This window comes from Callospermophilus lateralis, unplaced genomic scaffold (genome assembly GCF_048772815.1).
Source record: "Callospermophilus lateralis isolate mCalLat2 unplaced genomic scaffold, mCalLat2.hap1 Scaffold_96, whole genome shotgun sequence".
NCBI classification, from domain to species: Eukaryota; Metazoa; Chordata; class Mammalia; order Rodentia; family Sciuridae; genus Callospermophilus; species Callospermophilus lateralis.
In genome coordinates, this window is record NW_027517776.1 from 4,227,456 (window position 1) to 4,233,536 (window position 6,081).

A 6,081-nucleotide genomic window follows, 5' to 3' on the forward strand; every position below is an offset into this window, starting at 1 on the left:
TGTTCTTTAAGCCTCTTTGAGACAGGGTTTTTTTTTTTTTGCCTCCCAAAGGCAAATAATTGATACAATCCCCCATGGCTCCTATGAGGCTTTAGTTGGGTAATATATACTTCATTTTTTGTTAATATTCACCTCCTCTAAAAACTTTTCTTAATTGCCATGTCCTTAGAATTTACCTTCCCTATTGAACAGGCACTTCACAGAAGAAGAAATAAGTGTAGTCAATAAACATATGAAAAAATGTTCAGCATCTATAGCAATTGGAGAAATGCAAATTAAAACTACACTGAGTTTCCATCTCACTCCCTTCAGAATGGCAATTATCAAGAATACAAGTGACAATAAATGTTGCTGAGGATGTGGGAAAAAAGGTACACTCATACCTTGTTGATGGAACTGCAAAGTGGTACAACCAGCAGTATGGAGATTCCTCAGAAAACTTGGAATGGAACCACAATTTGACCTAGTTATCCCACTCCTTGGTATATACCCAAAGACTTAAATTCAGCATGTTATGGTGATACAGCCATCAATGTTTATAGCAGCTTAATTCATAATAGCTAAGCTAAAAACCAACCTAGTTGCCCTTCAACAGATGAATAAATAAAGAAAATATGGTTTATAAACACAATGGAATATTACTCAGCCAAAAAGAAAAACGAAATTATGCCATTTGCTGATAGATGGATGGAACTTGAGATCATCATGCTTAGTGAAATAAGCTAATCCACAAACCAAAAGCAGAATGTCCTCTCTGATGTGAGATGCTAATACATAATAAAGGGATGGGAGGAAAGAATAGAAGTTCTTTGGATTAGACAAAGGGGTATGAAAGAAAGGGAGGTGGAATTGGAATAGGAACAACAGAAAATTTGGGCATAACTTTTCTGTATTCTTATGTGAATACATGAGCAGTGTAACTCCACATCATGTACAAACATGAATGGGATCCTAATTAGAATAAGTTATACTCCATGTATGTATAATATGTCAAAATACACTCTACTGTCATGTTAATATAAAAAAAAAACAAATGACAGAATTTACCTTCTCTTTCGTGTAATTACAGATTTTGCATACAGGTGCTAGACCTATCAGGTAGTGTTGCAATACTGTGCTCACAAACCCAAGGCATCTTTTGTGCACTTGGTATAATGTTCTGCCACCTAGTATGAACAAAGCAAGGGAAAACAAATCAGAGTTTAAACTGATAATTTTGCCAAAGTTATGTAGCTCCAGAACTGACCATCTAAATGAAAGACAAGTCATTTTTGTTGATGAAGGTAAATGATGGGTCTACAGGCATAAAAATGTTATTTAATCATAAAACAACAAATCTATAGAAAATTCACATCTAACATATACTTGATAATACTATGTAATTTCAAATTATTTTAACATTTTACATTGGTAAAAATTATTTTGCCTTTCAAAGTTTTTAATATACAAAATTATATTTTGTTCCTGAATGTACCTTTTCATATAGAGGAGAGCAGTTTTTTCCAGGTAGGATTCTCCTAAGTCCTAGAAAGAACAATCCATCTGCCCAGAGGAGCCCATTTTCCAAAATATTACATCCTTTCAAGGCGTACATCCTTTTCTCAGGTCAGTTCTCTTCCCAGCTCACTACCAGATTATGTTGGCATATAGTGTTTTATGCACATCAGACTCAATAGAGAACTTGTTTAGGAACAGAAACAAGCCCCACTCCAGTCAAATGCAATCAGGTTCCCTGGTTGGTGGAGCTTGAGTACATGCTCAGTACATAAACCTCCACCAAAGGACAGGGGATATGGCTCACAGCTCTAAAGGAGTGCTGCACAAACTATAGCCCCACATTGTCCCCCAGTGCCCTGAGTAGAATAATTTGACAGGGTTGTTAAAAAGTCCAGCCCCATTTTGACATACAGCTGAGGAAACTGCTTCTGAAAGTTTAACAGGTGATGGATATGCAAGATTTAGAGCCACTGTTCTATTGCTTCACTTTTACACAGTTCATTTTTGCAGCTGCTATCACCTACTATCACACTTATTTGTTTTCCCTAGTCACGAACCATTATTGGAGTGAGACTGACACCTGTTCCTTTTGCCATCTGTCCACTAAGACATGCTACTTCCAAATGGATCTATGGCAATAGCTAAGCAGACCAGATAAATATGAATGTCCTCCAAGAAGTTAGCATCAGTTATTTGAATTGAAATATACAGGGGAAAATTGACCTTCAGGATCCTATACACTTTCTACTTTGGAAGAAGTGGTAGTAGTTTCTATTTCCCCGCACATGAGTGCTACGTCATGAGAATTGAATTGATGGAATTCAGTTTTACTTGTTTAGCAACTGGAGAAAAATTCTTTATTGTACATAAAACTGATGATGTGTAAGTATTCCTATCAGTTGTCTATAATTGTATAAAAGTCTAACACAGGCTTAGCAAGTAAAAGCAGCACAATTTTTTTTCTTATAGTTTTCATGGTTTCTGAGTCCAGGCATAGCTTAACTGAGTTCCTCTGCTCAGAGCCTCATAAGAGTGTGATCAGGATGTCAACCAGGAATTACTCTCAGCAAATAAAGGTTGCCTGAAAAATCACTGCCATATAGGTCCCTGATAACATGGCTTTCTTCAGGATTGACAGAAAAATACCTGATTTTAGGCTTTCTTTTTTTGCTATTTATTATTTTCATTGGGACATATATGTATATGTACAAAATAACTACTGACAGAATCCTCTTTTATAATTTCATTTGATTCTCAAAAAGAGGACAGCAAAATAACTTAGGTCACTAGTACTCTACAAAAATAAAACTGATTAAAGAGTTGTAATTATCAGTATCATATAATGTTGGCAACCATTCATCTGCTCTGAAAATACATCTCTATCAACCCAAAGAACACTCTTGATTAGGTTAGTCCCACCCAGGGAATATCACTTTTGATTAACTAAAAGTCAACTGATTAGAGATGTTAATTATATGTGTAAAACCCCTTCACCTTTACCTTATAATGTAAACTAATCAAAGGAGTGAAATCTATCCTCTTAAGAGGCTTCACCTGTACTCAAAGCCTGGTTATTATGCAGGTCATGTACACCACGGGGCCAGAACTTGGAAGCAATCTTAGATTCCTGCCTACATCAATAAAAGTATTTTCATTGTGGAAAGTTTTTATAATAGCTATTGTTTTTTATTAAAAATAGGTATATGTCAGATAAAAAAAAGTAAAAATGAATATGTAATGGAATTATGATTGTCTTTCACAACTGACTTTTGGTCCCCTTTGCTGTTTGCTAGCAATATTTTAAAAGATTCATACATAGGTATCCAGAATATTCTATGCATGTATGTGTTTTAATACTGATTTGCATATTTCTTTGTTTTTCACTTAACCATCTCCAAGACATAACATTAACACCATATGTTTCTACCATACCCATAAACATGTGTATTTGTATTATATTTCATTACACATTTGTATCATAAATATTGAACTAGTCCTATTTAATAGAAATATAAGTATTTGTTCTTTTGTCATTGAAAATATTTACACTATATATGTCTTTATGCACATGTGTTTTTATGTTATGGGATGAATTCCTGAAAGTAGGATTTTTTTAATAACTAAGTGCTTTCAACATGCTGAAAAATATTTTTTGAATAAATATTTCAAAGATGTATCAGATTACAACTCCAGTTTTCTTCCATTCTTGACAATACTATATTAGAAAATATTTGGCTTCCTTAGTCTGATAGGTAAATGAAGATCCTTCATTATTGCCATCATTCATGTTTCCTTAAGTAAGATCATGCTTGAATGCCATTTAATATGTTTAAAGTCATTATATTTATTTTTTGCTAAATTTCTTTTTTATGTCCTTTACTAATTTTTATTCAAAGGCATTTCTTACCCTCTGGCACATAGCAGAATACTCAAGGAGAATTCTGTGAGAAACAGAAAGTATAATATTTTGATAACTTTAAAGTATAATAAGTCATAATGAACATTTAGAGATGTAAGAAAAATCCATGATTGGACCTTCTGTAAGGGTCCGGCGAAGCGTCGGAGGAAGAGACCACCAAGAGACTAACTTTACGCAATATGCAAGAGGAGTTTATTGGATCTGGTTCAGCGCGCTGAGTCCCCAGGACGGCTCGAACAAAAAGGAAGAGCATCCCAGGGCCCAGAGCAGAGGTTAAGCTGAGCTTAAGTACACCTTTTGGAGGGGGGCGGGCTTTGCATACATCAGAACAAATCATCAGAGACGTGGGAAAATTGAACAACAACTCTGAGTCATGATTAGCACATTCATTGGCGGGAACAGATTGGACAGGGGTGATTGGTTACTTTTAAGTGGGGTGAACATTTAAACTGATTGGTTCTGGGCCCGTGGTGCCTAGTACCGGGCTACTCAAAGTCCCAAGTTATCAGACCACCAGAGGAGTCAGTGAGAATGTTTACTGGGGCAGTTCCGGTATTGTCCTAACAGCTACAGAGATCAAAGGCTCGGGGTAGCCGAGGAATTTAACAATAATAAACATAACAATGGTCTCTTACTTTACAACCCAAGTCTTGCAGTTTAGAAACTTCACAATGTCCGATCTTTTACACTTTTACTCAGGCTCTGGGCATAGAATCAGCTTAAAAATTTCACCTTTACATTCCCCACTCCTTTTTCTGTCTACTTTTACTCTTAAAAGTAATGAGTCATAATTATTGGAGGGTCTTGTTTTCCATATCTGCCAGTGGAGCATATTGTTGCCTGATTATCATAAGTTTCACCTGTCCAATCTGAGCTCGAAGGAAAGAAACTATGCGGTTAAGTAAACAGGGACCCACAATTAGTAACAGTATAAGAATAATCAAGGGTCCAGCTAAGGCTGATAGGAGTGTAGTTAACCAGGGGGACTGGGCAAACCAAGACTCAAACCACCCTTGTTGAGTTTCCCTTTCTCTCTGGCGCTCTTCAAGGTGGTTTCTTAATTTATTCATGGATTCTTTTACAACTCCAGTATGGTCAGCATAAAAACAACATTCTTCCCTTAGTGCTACTCAGAGGCCTCCTTCCCTCATAAAGAGAAGATCTAACCCCCGCCTATTTTGTAAAACAACCTCAGAGAGAGAGGTTAAAGACTCCTGCAAGGCTGTGATAGAGGTCTCTAATGTCTTTAAGTCCTGATCTATTGCTGTTTCTAACTGGGCCATTTGTTGTGACCCCCAGATCATAGCAGCTGCTCCTGTACCAACTCCTGCAGCAGCTCCTATCCCCAATAGTATGGCCAGAGTGAGGGACACTGGTTCCCGGCAGAAATGGGTTATTTGTCCACCTACTAAACCTTCAAATGATTCTGCGTCATGGAAAAGCACCCTGGGGAGTATCTGCACCATCACACAATAATTTACTGAGCTATCAAACACCTGGACTGAAATGCAAGGAGTTAATCCTGAGTCACACGCCCACCAGGTTCTTTTCTTGGGAACTAGAAAGCCCTGTGTAACATCAATTTCTCCTATCTGGGTGCATATATGTTGTTTGCTTTTAGGTGGGGACCCTATACATAAACCTGCCCCGGTTACTTCTGGGAGAGTTAACTTTGGATTTTTACCCCAACTAGAGGTGGAACTCTGTGTCTTTACGGCATAAGTCCCATTAACTGCTATCCCTTCATAATAAGGGGGTGCGGCAGAGAGGCATAGCCAGCAGGATTGGGTGAGGTCTGGCTGTGTGGAATTCAGTACCGCGAAGATTCCTTTAATTAATTCCCAGGGGGAGGAGTCAGCTGTACTCTGGACTGGGGAAGTAGGCAAAGACAGAAACTGGGAGGAATGAGATAGTAAAGGGATTCTGGTAGTTCTAAGCGAAGGGGGTTTGGGATGCTTAATTCCTGGCTTAAGGGGATTGGGCCCTATTGCCATGGGATTTTCTTCCTGCTTAAGTCTGATGGTGAACCAGAGATTAAAGTCATAGGTGGGGCCATAAACATAGAACCGCATTCCCCAGGTATTTCCCATAAGCCATGTCATCCTGAGGTAGCCCCTTGCTTTGGAGGTAAAAGTTATGTTGAGGGGATTACACAGACTATTTCT